The 23,616-nt window shown below is 40.3% G+C and overlaps 1 long non-coding RNA gene across 1 annotated transcript in view; it reads left to right on the top strand.

The window, feature by feature from the left end:
- The window catches only part of LOC311010619, an 87,857-nt gene that overhangs the window by 52,863 nt on the left and 11,378 nt on the right, over positions 1-23,616 (top strand). The window contains exon 2 of the long non-coding RNA XR_014596811.1: positions 22,982-23,182. This is a non-coding gene — a long non-coding RNA (uncharacterized lncRNA). The remainder of the gene's footprint in view (positions 1-22,981; positions 23,183-23,616) is intronic.

Below are 23,616 nucleotides of genomic sequence, written 5' to 3'. Positions count from 1 at the left end.
TCGGGGAGAATGAAGGCAAAGAGAAGAGAGCGATTTGAAAAGAAAATGGTCACATGCATGGGTCAAATATTAACCCAACTGAAAAATATTTCCCAACAGCAACAAAATGTGATTGCTTTGATGGAGTCACAAATAAATGTTCAAAAATAACTTTGTGTATTTGTGTGTTTTTGATCTCCTCAAACTGAAACGCTACATTAGCAGTGGTAGGCTGCATGTTAAAATGTACAATGGTGCTGGGACTGCCCCTGAGAACACTGATCATCGATCCCCTGCTGATTTTGCCTGGGTTCTTGTACCCAGTTACCATGAACTGCCACGTGGAGGCACAGCAGAAGTCTTGATGATGTAGAGGCACTTCAATCAATAGGTAATGCCTAATCAAAGGTTACCTTCCACCTATTTGACCTGAAGTGTCTCTCATCACCCTGTGGCATATTGCACACCAGCTCACAAAAATATAAAGTGCTTCCCCTGTAGGCCACAAAATAGACTGTGTGTTGACCAGGGAACAAAAATAATGGAGATGGGTTGACACAGTTGATTCTGAGATGTTGAATCTGTCTGCCACACCCCTGTAGGACTCCTGGTTAGCCAGTGTCCACAGACAGGCAAGAACACCGTGCGACACCGACAACTTGGTTTGCTGTCTGTTGATGTAAAATGGCCCCAGTGTCACCATGAGGTCCTAGTTGGACTCTCGAAGCTTAAAAGTTTTTGACGACTTAAACTTTGACTTCTTTATCTCAGGCCCCGACTTTTGGCCTGTGTAGACTAGACTTATCGTTCACTTAGTTTATAGACCAGAAGGACTGTTACATGACATCAATTTTGTGCCAACTGCACAGAAAGGAGAGTGAAAATATGCTGCGATCGTACCATTTATAAATAACTTTGCTTTGCGGTGTAAGTAATAATCAATTAAGACAGTTGTAGGTTCAACTGAGGAGAATGGAGATAACTTGTGCAGCTTAATACACAACTCTGTCCAAGAGAAAGAAGAGAAAGATTGTGCCATTCAGAGCAGACTGGGGGCATTTGGGATGTGGAAATGTGAGTCAGAGAAGAGAAAAGAGACAGAAAGAGAAAGCATGTGATACATAGTGGATGCAGGAGCAGTCATTACACTGCACCTCGCACGTAAACGTAGGGATAGACAGAGATTTTGAGAAAGTATGGTATGAAGTACAGAAAGAACCAGAAAAGTTATGTTTGAAGCCTTTCTATTGGACAGATGAATGTTCTGCTGTGTCAGTGACTCCTCCCCTCTTGTAAAAAGAGAAAGACGGACACGGCACCGCAGGCCTTGTGATGTATTCAATGATTGTCAGAACTACGATTAGCTTAAATTTGCCGTGCATCATATACGTGTTGCTGTGTACAACGACGGCCTTGTACGAGCAACTACCGGCTTTTTATATGCTTCGGATCGACGTTCTCAGCTAAACTCAGCTTGTCTAGTCACGCATCTTCAAAACGTTGACGTAAATAAACACAAGGTACAGCGCAGGCATCTCCCCCTCCCACCTCAACTGAAATGTGATGCCGTCGGCATAGGTTTCTGATGTTTTTAATTTTGCAGAACGTGTTGTAAGGACAAATGCGGTTCAACCGTTTGCATAAATTTAATGGGTTTAGCCACGTACACCAAAACCCTACTCAGACGTAACACTTGCTGTTTCCCATATTTTGCATGCTCAGCTTCCTACCACAGTCCAAAGACATGCAGGATGGGGATAGGTTAATTGATGACTCTAAATTGCCCATAGGTGTGAATGTGAGTGTGAATGGTTGTTTGTCTCTACATGTTGGCCCTGTGATAGACTGGCGTCCTGTCCAGGTGTACCCTGCCTTCGCCCAATGTCAGCCTGGATCGGCTCCAGCCCGCCGTGATCCTGAATACAGGATAAGCGGTAGACGATGGATGGATGGAGAAGACACCTCATCAATCTGCTGAAAGATGGCTTGGATATCATACAACGTTGATGGAAATGGCCTTCATGCACAGGTGAAAGCTGCACTTCCATCACCACCTAGTGCATTCCAGCATCACCTGAAGACTGGGTGATCATCAAAAATCACAGGAGAAAACCCTGGAAGCAAAGACACTACACAGATCCCTTCCAAGTTCTCCTGACCACAAAGATGCATTCAATGCAAACACATTCCAAGTCCGGAGGGAGAAGATCCTCTCACTGGTTCGACTAAGAGGCAAGGGTGAAATAACACCTTCCTCCACCAGTAGCATGCCAAGCTCCAACAAGTGACAGCTGTGTCACCACCGACAGTGAGTAGTCAATCGCATCACCACAACCTAACACTCCAGTGCGAGGGGAGGAGTGCAGACTGGGTTCTGCCCGCACTCCGAGCTTCAATACACGTCAAGAAGGTGCGACAGTTGTGGTGACGTAGGAGACGTTCTCTGTCCAACAATGAAGCCATGGCACCCTTTCAGGTTGCGTGGTTGGAGTTTGAGAGAAGAAGCATGTGTGTTACTATCACTAACTAGTGATGGCACTTTTCCTCATCTGTGAATTACAGCCTTTGGAAAAGTCCTCCACAACAACAAAATCATCCACGAAGATGGTGACGACGATGATGTGTTCCCAGAGCTGCCTCAGAGTGGAGAATATCTTGTCAATGGCAGACAAAGGAACACAGGCAAAGACAAACAGAGGAGGAGAGATACTGTGAGTACAGAAATCAATCGCACGACCAGGAGGTATGGTTATGACATGGAGGAGGAGACCAGCAGTAAGAAGGAGTCTCTGCAGGTCAAGTCTTCATGGTCGGAGTCAATGAACCAGCTGATAAGGAAACTGGACCACCTTAATCTAGACATAGAGGGGGCTCTGAGTGCAAACTCCTCCCCCTCCGACACACCCTGCACCCTAGGATGCTTTTTCAAAGTCCACGTTACAACAAGCCCTGAATGAGCGAGTTCTCCAAAGACCAGACAGAGGGAATCATTGTCTCCCTGAAGCTCACTGTGGGAACTGGATGAAGACATTCACAAGCGGGAAGCTGTGTGCTTGCAGGAGCCTGGACACTCATTCTCAGCAGAGCACCCGTGGACCCAAGTCCACAGGTTCATGAAGCAAAGGGTCTGTGCCCTACTCTCAATCTGGACTCCAGTCCTCTACTCACTATCCTCGCAACTGATTTCAGGCCGAAAGTCCTGAATCTCCTACGCATGGTAAAGCACAAACCGAGCTCCATCACCTTCTCACACTACAACCGTCAATCCGGATCTGGCGGACATTCTTTTATCAATGAGAGTTCGGACGATGAAGTCTTCACGGAAGGAGCCCACAGAAAAGGAGAAGATCAATCTAGAGGATGAGAAGACTTCTGCAAACAAAGCTAAGGATGACAAAGATAGTGATGAGGATTGTTTGTAAGGAATGAAATCATGTGTCTTCTATGAGTTAGAAGGACAGCAAAAGCTCTCAAGGACTAAGAGTTGTTATGATGTTATGTTTTAAATCACTGTGAATTTACATCATTGATGTCTGGCTCTTAAAGTCTTTGTGTACTGAATGAAGTTGTATGCTTAGCTGTTCGACTGTCTTTTCTGTTTGTCAGAGAATGACAAAAAGGGAGAAATGTGATGGGAATTTTTCATTTAGTAGTTCATTATAGTATAATTAGTAGTTTGAGTAGTTTTAACTCATACTATTCCAAGTGTCAGTAACCTGTATTCTGCACTTATGTCATGTCATGTGTTGCATGAGTTGTGAAATGCATCTTGTGACACCAGCACAGCTGGCAAGTCAATATGGATCTATGGACACTGATGAGTGGTTCAAACACCACATTCTGGACAAAGTTCTCCGTCTACACAAACAACGGAACAATGCTTCTCTGATGACACATCACAAACAACTGTATAAAAAGCCCTTCTCAAGACTGAAGACTTGGTCAGACTCTTAAGGAGTCTGCCCCTATCTGGCCAGATAGTTTGCTCTGAAGCTGTGTGTCGGTGATGCGGTCCGCTTGGACACCCTGTTTGCGAGGGCTTTGACTTATTAGACTTTGTCTGTTTACAGTCTGTCTGTAGCGACTGCTAGCCTGTTTTGGACTCTTTATAGAATAAATGACTAAAAGCGCTGTTAGGAGTTGTATTCTTATTTCTCATCAGGTGATCATGAACTGATTTCCACCACACCATGTCTCAAGGGCTTGTTTGTGAAAGTTAGCGAGTTTGACAGGTAGTTTACCTGGGATAAAATTACAGGAAAGCAAAAACCTTAATCCACCACACTTGTCAAACATCATGTTGGGAATAAAAAACCATGGGGAATTATTAATTAAACAATGTTTTAGCCAATTAATCTTAAATATTCTATTAATGGTTTGAAAATCCAAAACATTAAGGCCTCCTTCTGAATATTGTCTAATAAGTGTTTTCCTCTTTACATACTCCATCTTATTTTTCCAAATGAATTTGAATAAGAGTGAGTCAATAGCACAACATATAAAGATAAAGCTGGATATACCAATCTGGATAAACCTTCCGCCTTAGAAAGTAAAACACGGCCCAAAACGGTCACGTCTCTTTGCAACCAGCAGTTAAAAATGGTTTTGGTTTTTCCAACTTTTGGTAAAAAAAATTTTAGAGATCCTTTCATCTTTAGATTTACTGATAGTGATTCCTAAATAATTGACAACTTTTTAAACCTTTATTTAATCAACTGAGAGGATATTAGAATCGTGTACAGTCATTATTTCACACTTATCTTTATTAATAGTGAGGCCTGATGCAAGAGAGAAAACTTTAACGGCGTCTATAATGATGGGTATTTGAAGCTCATTTTAAAAGGAATAAACAAGTATCATCAGCCAGCTGGCTAATGGTTAACCTATCTTCATCCTTCTACACCTACGCAGTTGACAATATACAAATTAAGAAGTTCTGCAGTAATCAAAAACAAAAACGGTGAAATAGGGCACCCTTGTCTAATCCCCCGCTTGACATCGAAATGAGAAGAAGTGTCATGTGCTAAGTTAGCCTTCTCACACTACAACCGTCAATCCGGATCTGGCGGACATTCTTTTATCAATGAGAGTTCGGACGATGAAGTCTTCACGGAAGGAGCCCACAGAAAAGGAGAAGATCAATCTAGAGGATGAGAAGACTTCTGCAAACAAAGCTAAGGATGACAAAGATAGTGATGAGGATTGTTTGTAAGGAATGAAATCATGTGTCTTCTATGAGTTAGAAGGACAGCAAAAGCTCTCAAGGACTAAGAGTTGTTATGATGTTATGTTTTAAATCACTGTGAATTTACATCATTGATGTCTGGCTCTTAAAGTCTTTGTGTACTGAATGAAGTTGTATGCTTAGCTGTTCGACTGTCTTTTCTGTTTGTCAGAGAATGACAAAAAGGGAGAAATGTGATGGGAATTTTTCATTTAGTAGTTCATTATAGTATAATTAGTAGTTTGAGTAGTTTTAACTCATACTATTCCAAGTGTCAGTAACCTGTATTCTGCACTTATGTCATGTCATGTGTTGCATGAGTTGTGAAATGCATCTTGTGACACCAGCACAGCTGGCAAGTCAATATGGATCTATGGACACTGATGAGTGGTTCAAACACCACATTCTGGACAAAGTTCTCCGTCTACACAAACAACGGAACAATGCTTCTCTGATGACACATCACAAACAACTGTATAAAAAGCCCTTCTCAAGACTGAAGACTTGGTCAGACTCTTAAGGAGTCTGCCCCTATCTGGCCAGATAGTTTGCTCTGAAGCTGTGTGTCGGTGATGCGGTCCGCTTGGACACCCTGTTTGCGAGGGCTTTGACTTATTAGACTTTGTCTGTTTACAGTCTGTCTGTAGCGACTGCTAGCCTGTTTTGGACTCTTTATAGAATAAATGACTAAAAGCGCTGTTAGGAGTTGTATTCTTATTTCTCATCAGGTGATCATGAACTGATTTCCACCACACCATGTCTCAAGGGCTTGTTTGTGAAAGTTAGCGAGTTTGACAGGTAGTTTACCTGGGATAAAATTACAGGAAAGCAAAAACCTTAATCCACCACACTTGTCAAACATCATGTTGGGAATAAAAAACCATGGGGAATTATTAATTAAACAATGTTTTAGCCAATTAATCTTAAATATTCTATTAATGGTTTGAAAATCCAAAACATTAAGGCCTCCTTCTGAATATTGTCTAATAAGTGTTTTCCTCTTTACATACTCCATCTTATTTTTCCAAATGAATTTGAATAAGAGTGAGTCAATAGCACAACATATAAAGATAAAGCTGGATATACCAATCTGGATAAACCTTCCGCCTTAGAAAGTAAAACACGGCCCAAAACGGTCACGTCTCTTTGCAACCAGCAGTTAAAAATGGTTTTGGTTTTTCCAACTTTTGGTAAAAAAAATTTTAGAGATCCTTTCATCTTTAGATTTACTGATAGTGATTCCTAAATAATTGACAACTTTTTAAACCTTTATTTAATCAACTGAGAGGATATTAGAATCGTGTACAGTCATTATTTCACACTTATCTTTATTAATAGTGAGGCCTGATGCAAGAGAGAAAACTTTAACGGCGTCTATAATGATGGGTATTTGAAGCTCATTTTAAAAGGAATAAACAAGTATCATCAGCCAGCTGGCTAATGGTTAACCTATCTTCATCCTTCTACACCTACGCAGTTGACAATATACAAATTAAGAAGTTCTGCAGTAATCAAAAACAAAAACGGTGAAATAGGGCACCCTTGTCTAATCCCCCGCTTGACATCGAAATGAGAAGAAGTGTCATGTGCTAAGGATACACAACTATTAATGTTAGTATAGAATGTACTTATGATATTCCTGAAGTTCTCTTCAAACATATTGTAAAGCCTCCAGAATGAAAGAATGCTCAACAGTATCAAAAGCTTTGTAAAAGTCCAAAAACAGTATCAATGACTTGTCATCAAATAGTTCTGGGTAATCTAAAATGTCTAAAACCAACCGGATATTATTAGAAATGTGCCGACCTTTTATAAATCCAGACTGTGTTGCAGAAATGATTTCTTCCAAACCAAATTTTAATCTTTTAGCATACAACGCAGCAAGTAATTTGTAGTCTGAATTAAGCAAGGTAATAGGTCGCCAATTATCAAGTAATAGAAGATCTTTGTTGTTGTTGTTTTGGAAGAAGAGATATTACGCATTGCTTCATAAAAACCGTCAACTCCTTATTTTTGACACAATCTACCAAGGCTTCCAAAAGCATGTGTTTTATATCTTCCCAAAAGTTTACATTAAATTCGTAAGGTAATCCATCTGGGCCAGGACTTTTATTAAGTGGCATTTTTATAACAACAGACTGTAATTCATTTAATGTTATTGGACTTTCACAAAGCTCACAATTTTCTGCAGATATTTTTGGTATAAACGGGTTTACTTTGTCAAAAAATACACGACAAGCACAAGCGTCAAAGGAGGATGTATGTCTTTTACGAGTAGCTTTAGGTCAGTCACAAACTGGTCGAAGCTCTCACTTTCCCCCTGTTTTTTCTCATGAAACTTGTAGCGAGCAAAAATGGGGTTTGCTTTTGGCGTTACATAAGCTCCAAACCTGTCGTAGTATGTATTTAGTAGTTTTCTTTCATCCGCCGTAAGAGTCCATGTGTTAAATACGTCGCGGCCTTTCTCGCCGACCCAAAGTAGCAGGTAGCTACATCGCTCCTCTTCGTCTTTAGAGCGTAGCGGACCCGAAAACATTAGCTCTACATGCTGGCGAAACTTTCTCCATGCATCAGGCAGGTTAGACGAATCCCAGTCCATCCGTGGCGTGAGGATACCTGTGCTGTCCATCTTCCATCGGCAGGTCGATGAGCACTTAACTCCGACACAATGTAGTATTCACAGCCCGGATATAATAAATACATACAATGTGCTTCGGTCTCACTCCGGCGTGCGTGTGCCGCTAACCTTTATTATGTTTTACATGACCGTAGCTGTGTCCCAATTCAGGGTCTGCAGCCTTCGGAGGACCCAGCCTACGCGGTCTACGGAGGCAACACCTTCAGAGACTCCTCCGAAGGCTGGGTCAACCGTCGGTAAATGGGACGGTCTAACCTACGGAGCATTTCCTGATTGCGTCGCGACGTCATTACTTCTGCCGGCTAAGCCCGGGAAAAACACCGGTCAAAACAAAAATACGACAGACGAACATGATGGAGAGTTTTTAAACTTTTAATTTTTTTTTTTTTTTTTGAGCAAGAGGAGGCGGCTGCGGCGACACCGGCGGCTTGTTTATCTCCGGCTGGGAGAGAGCCGTGGGGAGGTAACGTTAGAGCCGTTATTTTAACCCATATTAATGTTCATACATAGCTAGCTAGTACGTGGTAATTAATATACCCGTTAATAAATGATACCGCTAAGTGACGAGCCATATTAAGTATAGATTGACATGGATAATGTCATTTAACCATAAGACTTAATACAGGGTTCGTACAGGTGCTTAAAACATAAAATCTTTGAAAATGCTGTAATTTTAATGCTGTTTTTCAAGGTCTGAAAAGTGCTTGAATTTTTGTTTAAATGCTTGGCTTATAAAGTGATTAAATTGAATAGTAAAATGTGTACGAACCCTGTAAATAACCCCGACTTAATTCAATATTTTATTCTTGCCTCTCTTTTAAACATTTTAGTGACATGGCAGCCGTCGATTGCATCAGCCCTGCAAACCCCGATGATGGACGATGTGGTGGACAGTGGAGACATGCATCCCACACGATGTCCCATGCATCCAGATGATGTCCCACTCAGAGCCAGAAGACTCCAGGGTCCTTAGCATCCAGTCCAGCAGCACCACCAGGGACTCCTGCTCAGTCAATACTGTATATATATTCTCTGTAAATAGTTATTTCTGATGATCTTTTGTAAATAGTTCTACATGTTAAGAACACCCACTTGTCAATAGTTATTGTAACTTTGTAAATATTTGTTAATTACACACAAAAAAAATTATTTTCTTGTCACTGAAAAGCAGTTCAAAAGTTGACTTTAGTTGTAAATAAGAAATGGAACAGATAATGTTACAAGGTAATAAGATTTTAATTTAACTATATACAATATTTGGAAAAGAAAATGGAACAATACAATATTTTTAATTAACAATTTAAATTACAAATCAACACAGAACTTAATCGAACAGAAAAAAAACATCTACCACCCCAAAAAAAATCAACGCCCCTCAACCATTCTCTCCAATAAACTAAAAAGTCTCTCCATCCTCTCTCTCTCTCGTTTCCTCGCTCTCCCTCTGTAACTTCATGTCCTCCCTGATCAAATCCAGCAAGTCATCTGTTTTCCTCGTTCTTGCTGCTGTCGGTGGTCCTGTGTTCTTGGCCTCAACAGGTGGTCGTTCTCATCCCGGACCCGGAGTTTGATCAAATCCTCAGTCTGCTCCTTGCTCTCTACAACAAAACGACGTGTAAAGCACATTTCCTGTTATGTCAACATGCAAAATGATTGTACGATATAATAACGATATTAACAGTAATAATGATCCTAAGGTTAGCTCTGTATTCAATCCAAACGTTTACTGTTTTACAGCCTAGAAATACAGCGGGGGTCACAACCCATCGTTAACGTTATATATTCAGCTGCGAGAGGAGCGAACTGTAGCCTACACAACTTACAACGAGAACAAATTAACTGAACAGCACCACGGTTACAATAAGATATAAGTTACCATCGGAGCTTGTAACATTTGAAAGTGAAGGGTTTTAGGCTTACGTTACGTTTAAAGGCTTAACGTTAACTGAGCTCCTCGTATTAACAGCCTTAAGCTACATCACGTAGCTGGCCCTACATTCCGGTGGCTACACGTATTAGCATTATTAACTTCACGCATTTTAACACTCAAATGTGTTTTACGGCACCTTGAACGTCCGACGTTAAGCAAAAACACGTTACTTACATTTAAATGTGTATTCGGCACTGGTGCCGGTGCCGGTGCTGCTGCCGTCTTTCGCCGCCATTGTTGGTTGAACAGCGGCGCGCAAAGCATCTTGGGATATGGGAGGCCGCGAAGGATAGTAGCGGTGCATCCTCCGAATACGGGGGAAAGGAGGACACATTTGTCGGCCGCATTTGGAGGAGCCTTCGAATTTAGACGAATTGGGACAGCCTTCGCGCAGCTCTGTGACGTAAGCGGCCTTCGAATGCAGCCTCCGAAGGCTGCAGACCAGGGGCTGTATCCGAAACCGCATACTATACTGCTAGTACGTACTGATTTGGCCAAAATGTATGCAGTATGCAGTATGCTACGGAGCCCCCCTGGTGACATTGGATAAAAAAAAAATAACGCGTGGCCACGCATTACTATCTCGTGGCCACGCATTACTATCTCGTGGCCACGCGTTATTATCTCGTGGCCACGAGATAGTTAATGCGTGGCCACGAGTTAATTATTACAGTCATTTCAGAGACTGTTGATGGTTAACATGGACAAGTTTGATTTGATTTCATTTTATTTTAATCTAGGAATGAATTACAATGACATACTTAAGTCACTTGCGGTTAGGCATGGAGTCATTCTTAGCAAGAGACACTTAATTCGGGTGCTCAAAATGCATGGGCTTAAACGCAAGGAATATGCTGATGTCGGGGAAGTCATAGATTTCATCATTCAGCAGCTGGAAGGACCTGGGAGACTACATGGCTACAGGTGGATGCACAACAAGTGCTTAAAGAATGGCATTCGTGCAAAAAAGGAAGATGTTCGTTTGATTCTTGCAGCTCTGGACCCTGATGCCTCAGCCATCCGTCGATCCAGGAGACTAAACCGTAGGCAGTATTTTGCTCAAGGACCGAACTATATCTGGCATGTAGATTCTTACGATAAGTTAAAGCCATATGGAATCTGCATCAGTGGTTGCATAGATGGCTTTTCGCGCAAAATAATTTGGTTGAAAGCTGCATACACAAGCAGCGACCCACGCGTCATAGGGGGCTACTTTATACAAGCCGTGGAGGAGTTCGGTGGCTGTCCCCGGATCGTCCGGACAGATGCAGGAACGGAGAATGTGGTTGTCCGAGACATCCAGACCTACCTCCGCCGCAGTGATGTCGACAGTAGAGCTGGTGAACAAAGCTACATCGCAGGAGCAAGTAGGCTACTACAAATCAGAGGATTGAAAGTTGGTGGGGTGTGCTGCGCAAAGAAGGTATGGAGTACTGGATACAACTTCTGGGCGAAATGAAAGATGAGGGCCTGTGTGTTGGGGACTACCTGGACAAATCACTTGTGCAGCTGTGCTTTCGGCACATTATTCAGGTGAGATTGGAAGTCTCTATCTTCAGTGGACTGCTCTTCCATCCCCATCCTATTTATGTTAAAGCACAAATATTAACAGTGATCTTAACACGATACTTTTATTACAGTACCAGTGCATTTATTATTACATTTACTGCCTCCTTTTTGTGCTTGGAGGAGCAACTGATGATTAGACGGTTTGTTAAAAAATTAGGAAATTTGGCAGTAAAATGTAGCCTAAGTGTAATTGATAAAGTTCTGTAGGCCTGAAGTCTTCATATAGGCTATCAAGTTAAAACTTTGGACAAAATAACGTCGACCTAACTAATTTAAAGGATTAAATGGGACTGTATCCTATAGGCCTATTGTTTGTTTATTAGTGATTTAGTGGGCTGTTAAAAATTGCGAGGGGTCAGTTGTTATGATTAAATAACAAAAAAACGATGATTGATTTAACCGTGAGTTTATGCACGTTGTCTTTCAACTTCTAGGAGGAAGCGCTCACACAACGGACGTATAAATCAAGCGTTACAAATCCGTCCTCCGCTCTGTATATGGACAGCTCCATACTACACGCATACACACTAGGCTACGCAGCGAATAGCGCTGTCCATGGTTCTGAAACAACAGCGGTAGTCGATCATGTGTCTCTGCAAATAATTTTATTGTTTTGCTAGGGGTGTGGTGTAGGCTATACCGGTTCGTACAGAAAAGCGGTCTTTATTAATGAATACCGGTGAATACCCCGAACAGCGTCCGGAACATGTGCAGCAGGAAAGTGTTTCAACGGGGACCGTTTCACCGCTGCTCACCTATGTCCATGGGCGTGCTTGACGATCGCGATCGCGGGCCATTTGTGTAAAAAAAAAAGCTGTAGACTAGGCAATTGTTTTCATTTGAAAACTATACAATTACAGTATATTGTATTAAATTCTGCAAAAACAGAATATTGTGGCTATATTGACTTCTGACTATTGTATTCATTTCAGATGAATAAAACAGGGCCGACTAGTATTGAAAATTATTAAAAGAAGCAGCATGAGTAATAGGTTTGGATCCCAGGTTGAAATGAAGTTAATGTTTCATATAATTATTTTCTGGAAGTCATTAAGGAATGCAAGATCAAATTATGTTATTGTTATTGTAAGACTCAGTGTTTATCATGAACTGCAAAACATTACCTGGAGTAGCCCATGAAGCTCATATTCATTTCTCAACAAGCATGTTTATTTTTATTTTTTATTTTTTATTTTTTTATATCTGGTTAGTCTTTAAACTTTTCTTTTAACCATAGGTACATATTCTCTTTTTAGGAAGAGCTTGATGAAATCAAGGCAGTCTGGAACATCCACCGCATCCGGCCAACAAGGAATCACAATGTACCCAGTGGGATTCCTGATGTGATGTACACTGTGCCACAGCTCTGGGGTTCTGAGGACTTCATTGTTCCACATAATGATCTTGATGTCTGCAAAGAGGCATGCAAATTCCTCTCAGTTGTCCCATGTAACGAAGATATATTTGACCTGTGTAATATGATCATGTCAGAGTTGGACCTTACTTTTCCCGAGAACATATTGCAAGCTCAAGAGTTTTACTTGACAATTCGGGAGGCTGTTCGCTCACTCATCTTTAACTGAGCAGCCTAGCAAACTGCATAAGTGACAAGTGAAACGATTAAAAATACCCTCCAGATACGTTTTAAGACTTCAAATACTCTGCTTTTAATAATAATTTGCCTCGCAAGGATTTCCTCAAAAACATCGTGGTCTGATTCTAATGTTTTTCTATTGCTTTGGATTACAATGACACAAAGCAGGATAGGTAAGCTAAAACGATCAACAGTTGACAGCAAGTCTATAGTTCACCTTGTTTAAAAGTCTTGAAATTGCATGAATAAGCATACACTTTGATGCTTACAACCTGTTTTACTTTAGTTGATTCAAAGGCTTTGCATTCTGTTTCTCTTTTTGCTTTTCAATTAGTGTAAAGGTAATATGTTTCTTATTAATCAATGGTACAATGCCAATGTTGGCATATGTTTATTCTGTGTACAGCACAGAAAATAGCAAACATGTGTATTTAATTGTATATCAAGGCTTATGGATAACACATGAAAAAGCTTCTTTCTACATAAAAGTTAGGGACATAGTCTTTCAGTTTATATTTTAAATGTAATTTCTTTACCTGTGGTTCTGAATCTAAATTTAATTGTCAGTGTCACAGACAATGAATGAGTGTAAAATAAAATATATTTTCTTTGTCCAACTCTTGATTGCTCTGATGTTTGTTTGCTGAGATTTGAGCAAAATCTGTTTAAAGTATACCAGCAAATATAGTGTTAGTGTGCAATGAATGGTATAAACAAAATACTTTTTAGTGGTTTTTATTTCAACAGATATATGGACAAAGACAGATTTTGTTCTGGACCAGTAAAATATTAACTAAAGTTGAACATTGTAATACTGGTATGAAAATACATGTCAAAACAGCTGCCAATTAATTTCCTGTGTGCTACACAAGAGCAATTGGTTTTTTAAAGTGAAATTTCCACATCTTTTTGTATATTTAAGTAAAAAATAATAATAACAATAATAATAACTTGGTGTGGTTCTCTCCAAAATGGCAGCTCACAATTCACAACTTGTGAATACTGGATAACAGGAAAAAAACATAATAATAATTGTGTTTGCACAATTAAATCTGCCTTAGTTTGCTTCAATAATTTAGATTATGTCCATAACCCAAATGGAGCTTCTTAGCACAAGATCAAAGTCATTACGAAGATCTGGGTAGCTTTGGTAGTTGATGGGTAACATCAAATAGCACCCACATGTATGTGCCTGAGGTCGACACTGGAATGCAGTTAGTGGCGCTTTCGGGCTTCCGTAGTTATGGCATGAGGAGGAAGCGGGAGTGAAACACAGCTGCTTTTTTTTTTTCTAGACGTCTCTATGAACTGAACACTGATGAGGTGTCCAAACAGAATATCTGCCCCTGTGCAGAAGCGAAGGAATGACTTCAAAGTAGTGTTGTCTGATTCCCCTATGTACCTCTTCAGATGTCTTGCCACAGTGTTCTGAAGTGCAGTCATCTGTTCTGGGAATTTCAGAAGTTCCTTAACACGTTTTGGTGTTGGTACATGTTCCTCCATTATCTCAACAAGCCTCTGTGGATACAAAGTATCTGCCAAAGTTTTCAAGATGGGTTTCCAGCATTCAATAACAAACAATGGAGTCTGGATTAGGGTTTTGTGTCCTAACTGTGAAATTAATCCAGCCATTGTGTCTTCAGAGGCAGAGTAGTGGCAGTCATGTGCATCCATCCAGCACATCCATCAGGTCATCTTTGTCAACAGACTCAAATGATTCCAGTGCAAGCTCAAGAATTTTCCTCTCTTCTTTTGAGACATACTGCAGGAAGCTATCTGTCACACTGCTGTAACTTGTACCATAGAAAGCTTCTTCCAAAAATGGAAGAGGGAGAAGCAGTGGAAAATACCTGACAGTTGTCCAACCCATCACAAGAATCCTTGCGATTGCCTGCCATTCCTGGACTTGATATACTGCCTAAGGTAAGGTGTCTTCACTTCAGTACCTAATGTGCATTTGCTGTAGAATTCTCCCCAGAATTCTGAGAGGCAATCACGTAAAACGCCGGAGCCTTCCCCCTCTTCCAGTTTACCATTGGGAAGTTTTCTTTTAATGTGCACATCTTTGTTCATGATATCTGGGTCAATAAAGGCTGCCAAGAGGTCAGCAAGGCAGTTACCCCTTCGCACAACAATGATGACCTTTGGTTTTGATCCCTCCCAAGGCAAAGTTTCATCCAGTTCAGAAGGATCCTCGGTTGTTGCTCCAACTGTCACTTCACTATCATTGGAATTGTTAAGCAGCATCTCTCCAGCTTGGGTCTCAGGAATAACATCTGTTACATATCCACCTTCTTCTTGTCCTATACTTTAAGACTCTGTTGTCATTTCTGGGGTTTCTTGGTCTGGTCTTTCTTCATTGTGCAATCCTCTCTCTTCTTCCTCTACTTCATCTATGATATAGTCATGAAGCATCTGCATATTTGTTATTTCTTCATCCAATAGTATGACATCAGATTCATGTAGCAAAGACAAGTCAATAGTTATGACCTCTGGTTCTGATGCCTGAGCTTGGCTAAAATCCTGAGCAACATTTCCTGTGACCTCTGAGGTTGTTGCTGGGGGAGTATCAGTCAAGTCCTCGTCTTGAGCATGTTTCTTGGTGTAGAGGTACAATCTCAGTATTTTGACTTTGTTTTTCAAGTACAGGTCCTCCACTGTGCAGTCTTGGTCAATCTCGTTTTGTGAAAAGTCACTAATGTAACAAACATGATCCTCTAGCTTCAGCGACATGAAGGCCCCATTTGGGAAAAAAAGTGATTCTGCCATTTCTTGGACCTCTCTAACTGTAGTGTATCTGTCAACACTGACATGCCTGGTTCCACCTCCCTTCACAGCTCGTACGTGCTTGAATTCTTTTTCTTTTTCGTTGAAGTTCATCCATCCAATTTCTAGCCTCTTTGCCTGTCTTTTTGCATTTTTATTCCCTTTTAATTTCTCTGAAAACCCTGCTCTTTTATCAGCCTTGCTATCTGGAATAGAGACCTTTGCCCTTATTCTTTCAAGCAGCTGACCTCTCCTGGATGTTTCTGGATCTGAACGATGAGTGTTGCGACAGAAGGCAACAGCTGCCAATCTGTCTCCATAAAGTGGGATGTACTTTGACAGATCCTTTTCGGACATCAGTGGAATTACTGAAGAATCAATCTGCAAAAGAGACATCAACATTTTTGTTTTCTATTAAAAACAACTTAGGAGCCAAAATATTTAGCAAATTGAACCATCACAGAAAAACATGTGATGGTTGTTCTATGCCTCCTAAAAAAGCAATGAAACACTCAGAAATAATTTTGCACCAGCACCAACAAATTCTACACAAATAATGATTTAAATAAGACTATCCTCGTGTCCACAGGCTTAGTTCAGACCGTTTTTTTTTTATTTTAGTACAAAACTTCAGCAACACCACCAAACCTTTCCTCTTGGCTATACCACCATGTATAAGGGCATTCTTTTAATTCTATTTTTATTTTAACTATTTTAAGTTTTATAGCAGGAACTAGCTTAAAGGAATAGTTCACTTTGGGTGAAAGTCCAAGTGTTAGGAAGCTCCGCGATGCCACGCTGACTTGAAAAGACCTCATTCACACCATGTTTTTAGCCAAAAACTTCACTTTATCCATTGAGCTGAACATGAAAGTAAAGAGCACTAGCTATTTGACAGCTACAGTGAAGATTTTGGCTAAAAACATGGTGTACATGAGGTCTTTTCAAGTCAACTTGGCATCTCTGGTCTTGTTGAGACTTGAAATTTCACCCAAACTATTCATTTGACACATCTAATTCATTAAACAGTCAACATTTTCCTACCTGGACTGAGACATGGTACACTAATATTGCAACAAAGCATATTAGGATTAATTAATCCACAGAATCAATGCAAATATGTATAGGTTTATTGAGTCACAGGTTTGTTTAGTAAATGTGAAATGTTTATGACATTGTTAACCAATAATTGCAATTTACAAATACAATAACCTACATGATTGTTCAAACGACTAATATAGACTGAAACTTCTTACTGTGTTAGAGCTTCTACTTCCTTGTTGATAAGGTATAAGGTGAACAATTACCATTAACAAGAAAATGTTCAGCAAAACATACAGAAAATCCTAGTAATATTCAAATAAACTAGGCTATTTTGGGTTAAAATAGGATCTCTTCACCTTAAGGCGGACTGTGGGTGTGCCCATGTGAAGCTGAATAAAAATACTATATATGTAATTATGTAGACTATGTTTATAAGTCTAAGGTATGACAATTAACCATTGCAGGACCTTCTTAATTGTATATTTTCAACATCCCAACTAGAGCATTGCACTCCCAAGATGCAGGGTTCTGATTTGATCTGGGGAAGAATAGCTCACCTTGTCATTTTTTAGTTTTTTTATGATTTCTTCTTGAATTCCACGGTCCCGCAGAAACTGCAGGATGGCGTCTTCCTCTCTCTCCATTTCATATGTAGCCTTTGGAAACATAAAATTTAACATGTTAAATTTCACAATTTACAGATTTGACAGAAAAATTATTCTCTAATCATAAAAAATCGTATGAAATTGAACAAACATGACAGGATCACAAAGTAGTCTCATGAAAATCTGTTTCACTGGTAGGTGATTGGCCTCGTTCCTGCTGACTCTACAATAATGTAAAGGAAGAATGTGATCTAACAGACCTAAACAGTAACACTGTAAACACCCTGAAAGGGGAGTATTTGAGCGAAAGAATTGTAGACAAACTTCCTTCAGGTCATGTATGTATTGACTGAATAGACATGGTAACCACATACTATACAGTCACAATTAAAATTCAATTACCACTGAATACCAACCTGAAACATTAGGCTACATATCGTATAAGACTAAACTGAAATATTAATATTGAAAATATACAGCTACATTGGTAATTCAACATGTGTATTTTGTAGCACTCTCCTTAAGTAAACAACTTTGGATGCCTGTAATAAAGTAAACATGACTACTAGTGCAAAATAGCCGACAGCATTTCACAAAATACAGTGTAAATTGGCTTACTTCTACTGATACTTCTACAGAAACATGGCGTATTAATTTTATGGGGTTATTTACTTCACAATGGAAAAAAATAGCTCTGAATGAACAACAGCTGAGCAGAAGCGCTTGTGGACTGTCGCGGAGAAATACGCGTCTGGTGTGAACAGGGGGCAGCGGACCACGCGCGATTTTCATCGGCGCGCCGCGGCGCTTCCGCGGCCGGTGTGACGGAAACTCCTCCAGCCTGTCATAGCTGTCATAGCATTATTATTGACATTACAGTTGCCATGACAACAATAACAAAGCTACTCTTGAATACAAAATCAGACTAGGCCTATTTTACCTTTATTCACGGACTGACAGGCAGCTCCATGGATAACATTCCGCTACTGAAGGTGAACAATATGGCCACGCATTAACTATCTAGTGGCCACGAGATAATAACGAGATAATAACTCGTGGCCACGCATTAACTATCTCGTGGCCACGAGTGGCCATGACAACAGCCGTCATTTGGGTAAACTAACCGCACATTGGGGATCTAAACGGTTACTTTCTCGCATGAAAAAATATTAAAATTTAATAAAGTGACATAATAACAGCGCTACAGCGGGACATAAAACAGCTTTTCGCCTGTTTTACAACTACCGCTGCCGGTCGCCACGAAATGCATTCTGGGAAACTTGCATACTGCATACTGCGGTGTGAACGGCGTCGGTCTGCTGAAGTAGCATACTGAATCCCACATTCAGTACGCAGTATACAGTATCTAACGCAGTATGTAGTAGGCAGTACGGTAGTATGCGGTTTCGGATACAGCCCCTGAATTGGGACACAGCTCCTGTCTCTCGCCTTGGCGCATCTTGCTTACGTCATCAGTTAGTGAACTCGTAACTATGCCCAAATACTACATCTACAACATGTAATGTATTTATTACACTGTCACTGTTACTTTGTGATTTAGAAAAATGTAAAATGCAAACTAGTGGAAGTTCACTGTGACAGGTAGGCTTTTAATTTGAAGAAACAGCATCCCTTTTCTGTGATGACAGTTATATACATTTACAATGCTTATATTAATCTATAAGGGCATGTACTACTGTATCAAAATTAAAAAAGACAAAAATAAAATGGTTGCAGTGTGTCTATGGCTGATAGAGAATAAAAGTCTACCAAATATATAGTGTTGTATCGTTTCATATCTCGTGAATTTGCAGAGTCCAGGTCACACAACGTGATGTGCAACAGCATCTGTGTAACCTGGTGCTGCCCTCTGCTGGGCCTGAGATGTAGTGCAATAATTGAGGAATCTCATCAGCAGATCAATAGAAGCACAGCATAATGTGAACGTGAAAATAAAAACACAATTCCACAATAGCATTTTAATTTTCTTTTATATTCATACAAATTTGAGTGAAAATTCAATAATTAAATCATAATTATAACCCATATATATTATATATAACCCATTACCAGCGATAGACCAAAGGTGAGAGCATTAACATGACACCAGATTGTGACAGACTTACCAGAGCAAGTCTGGTTTCTGGGCCCTCAGTGGTAAGCTCCACTAATGTCCTTTCTAAAGCTGGAAGTTCAGCACAGCTCCCTGTCTGTCCTGTACATTGACTACTGGCTATGGTCCTCTCTTATCGAGGTTGTCGAGCTGGAATCTGATTTTGGAATCTGGATTTTTTTTCCGACCTTCTATATGAAATTTGCATGACTTTTTTCGACATACTATACTATGACTTTTTTTCGACATGCTGTAGCTACTATGACTTTTTATGATTCAAATGGTTAGAACATGGCATTTTCACTTCAGGTTAACCAAAAATAACACCATGCATTGGCTCTGAATATAACCTCTTAGAATCTAAAAGGAATCAGCTCCCCTGCAAAAAGAACCAAAATATTCAACCATGTACACAAACTGAAATCAGACAGCTACACCTACATTCACCCTGTAGGGTGTTGGTTTTATGACATGCATATTTTTTGTCTTGTGCGGGCAGTATATTTTATTTATTTTATGATATTTTATTACTTTTAACTTTATATTTTGTACTTCATCTTTTTATTGTGTTTTTATTGTGTTATCTATGTATTGTGTTTTATCTTGTTGCACAGCACATTGGAAACCTTGTGTTTGTTAAAATCGTGCTTTATACATAAAGTGGATTGGATTTGATCTGTCCATTACAAGAAGCCCATCTCGGAGGCAGAGTCTTGGAAATTGAGGGCTGGATGGAGTAGCCAGACTGTCCATGCAATTTACAATAAAAAAAAAGTCGTATTTCCATCCTGCTAAGCAAAGACACACCATACTCCCATATTTCAACTGTAACTGACACAGAAGGGCATTTCATCATAATTAACGGTAACATTGACAACGTAACACTAGCGGGTATCTATGGCACAAACACAGACTCCCCCACATTTTTCCACTCCCTATTTGCAGAATAAGCCATCTTCCCAAACTCACATATAATCTTAGTAGGCGACTTTGACACTTTGACACTTTGACCCAGACCTAGACCGCTCCACCAGTGGCGTTTTCTTGCAGAGGCCAAGGGAAGCCAGGCTTCCTCAGTTGTTTCAGAATATAGCATCATTTAATAAAATCACTTTTTTTAACAGTTTCCGTAATCCCTCTGTGATGTATCTGTCGTCTCCTCCTCGTCTCTCTCCATTAATTATTGAGCGTTTCATGATGTGTAAAACAGCGCCCCTCTAAATGTTACGGGGTGAATGAGCGTTGAAAACATGTTACTGCACCCTGTTGTCTGTGAGGAGGCCAAGCTGCGCTGGACTCCCTTGGTGAAAAAAAAAAGAATGATTGACCAATCAGGTGAGGCTATTGTCACGACACTGCTCCCCTGTGATTGGTCAGGACAGTGTAAAGGGAAGCCGTGAATAGCCGGCATCAGGCCAATCAAATCACAGTATGTTATCGACGTCAACGTCAATGAATGAAATAACGGAAGATTCGTTGCTTTGTGTTCATCTCTTGATAAGATAGCTATTTTTAAGCGCGATTATGGAGGGTGGAGATTTGGAGTATTTAGTAAAAAATAATTTCTGGGTATTTTATTTCTCTAACATAACATATTACAAATAACAAATTTAGCAACATCTGGTCCTTTTATTTCATCCGTGCATATTTTGATGATGCAGCCTGTCTTACCGATGTTTTCACTCCTTGTTTAGGGCCCACATGCATAAAGGTCGAACCCACAGACGAACAGAGGTGAAGAGAGCTGGGCAGCGCCAATGGGTCCTTCTAGAGCAAGTGGACAACCCGAGAAAAGGGTCAAAACCACGTGGCCTCCAGCAGCATCTCCACCAGCTCTTTCACCGCTATGATGAAGAAGAAAAGGACAACAATGAGGAGGAAGAGTAGAAGAATGTGTAACACTCTCCCCCGCTCCCTGGCTCTGCCCATGTGAAAATCCCCCCTAATCCTATGCATTTGCCACATGCAATCCCAGTGTGCACCACGGCACCTCAAAGCTACCACCGTCTTCCCACTTACGTCCTGGAAGATGAGCTTTTGTTAAAAAAAAAACACAGAGGAATACTATTCACATCAACTAACTCACAAACCTAAAAGGTAACTTTACCTGCAAAATACTGGTACTACTCTCCGAGTAGGTGCTTGGACTGAAAGACAATATCCCTCACACTGCACTGCCTCTCACAACAAGTTTCTCAGATATCCGTTACTTAAAAACGGTCTCACTCACTGTACTAGCCTCTCTGCTTCAGATTCAGATTGTCAAGATGTCACACAGAGAAAACCAGACTGTATCGACACTGAATTTAACCGCTGCTGCTGCTGTGTTTTGTGTAGGCTGTGTGTACTCTGTCTTTGGGAATTATATATTATCTATAATCTAGACATTACTGACATCAGTATCCTAAGAATTAATAATCACCCATGTGAAGTAGAGCAGGCATGACTAACCAACATCTGTCATTACAATCCAAGCTTTGACTGCTTTGTAGTTCTATGGATTGCTCTTCTGACTCTCTTTCCTTTCTGTGTGTCTTTCTTGCCTGTGTTCTTATGTTTAGGTGTATTTGTTTTGTTTTTTTGCCTTTTTCTCTTAAAATGTTGATCTTGGCTCATGTCGTGTGAATGGTGAGTATGTGAATGAGATTGTACTGTATGTAAGAGTGTGAGCTGAATACTGTAATGTCAGCAGGTTTGGAGACGGTATTTGTAACAGAACAGCTTCGGTGATGATACGCTGGCTGTATATATACTGGCCTAATCCTCCGGTCAGAGAAGACGCAGCAACTTCTCCACTTGAGATGACTTTATTGACCTCCAAATGAACAGGACACTGTAGTACACTGTAGTGTGTGTGTGTGTGTGTGTGTGTGTGTGTGTGTGTGTGTGTGTGTGTGTGTGTGTGTGTGTGTGTGATGTCTGCAGAGGACAACAATAATAAAACAATATTAGTAATAATTGACCTACTATACAGTAATAATAGGATAACATGAATTACAATAGACATGAATAACGTGTCATACTGCAAATCACCGACAGGGGTCAGTGTAGGATCGTTGAACAACACTACGGCTTGGTGCAACAGGCAGGTCACGTGACCAAGCTAAAATGAGACAGCCACGTCGGCTACCGGTCCGGTCAATTTGACACGCTAATATGATAGCCGCCTCAATGAACGACAGCTACATTGATAAATAAACAGTCACAGAAGGAAATCAAATGTATGGTAATTAAGTTACATGTCGGGCCGTCCATGTTTCATGGGGTTCAGTAAGACATGCTAAATGTAAGCTAACAAAGCAAACCGAGCTCATTAACGTGGTAATATTAATAGCTCTTGTTACATACAAAATATAAACAATATCCATTCATCAAGTAATTTACATCATCACCGACGCACACTGTTGTACACAGGAATAAAGAAGAGCGCTGACGATCGGTGGAAGATTAACTCGACTATTTAACTGCACATAAAGTTTGCTGTGACGTGTACTCCTCCCAGCAGGGAATTCACAACAGTATTGTCAGAATTATTACAAGCTGATTTTAAATGGTTTCTTCTGAAGATGTCTTAGTATATTTTTGATTTTGAGTTTAGTTTACAAGTATATATCATTTTTGTTTGCCACTGGTGAATAAGTTCATCACAGCTATTTAACTGTCACTTGTCTGATATTACATTAGTGGTAAAGGTGATGTGGTGTTTCTGCTTTAATTATTGTTCAACTTTATCTGTAGTGGCACTTTCAAAGACAATTAGGTGACACTTAGTCAGCGGGAGTTTGATCTTCGATGCGTGTCCACAAACCAAAAAGACGTCACTTATATCTCAGTTGTTTCTTTTATTTCATATAGTTCTTTACAGCTGAAAAAATATTACTCACGATCGAAAGATGTAGCGTGACGCTCCCGCTGATTCTGAACAAAGACTGAAATCAGTAATCACACTTTTCACCTGCGCTTCACCTGGCTGCGCCCACAGTCCCCTTTGGGCGGGGAGCCCATCAGCACCTCAAATAATAGAATTAAATCAATCGGCCAATACAACCCGGCCCCTAATTATAAGGCAGGGGAACTTATAATTAACTAAAGCAGAGCATCATCACCGTTTCACTGTATCACAAAATTCTAACTACTTACTATCCTTATAGTTC

This window comes from Eutrigla gurnardus (genome assembly GCF_963514095.1).
Source record: "Eutrigla gurnardus genome assembly, chromosome: 3".
In the NCBI taxonomy this organism is placed as follows: domain Eukaryota; kingdom Metazoa; phylum Chordata; class Actinopteri; order Perciformes; family Triglidae; genus Eutrigla; species Eutrigla gurnardus.
This window is presented reverse-complemented; position numbering and strand designations above follow the sequence as displayed.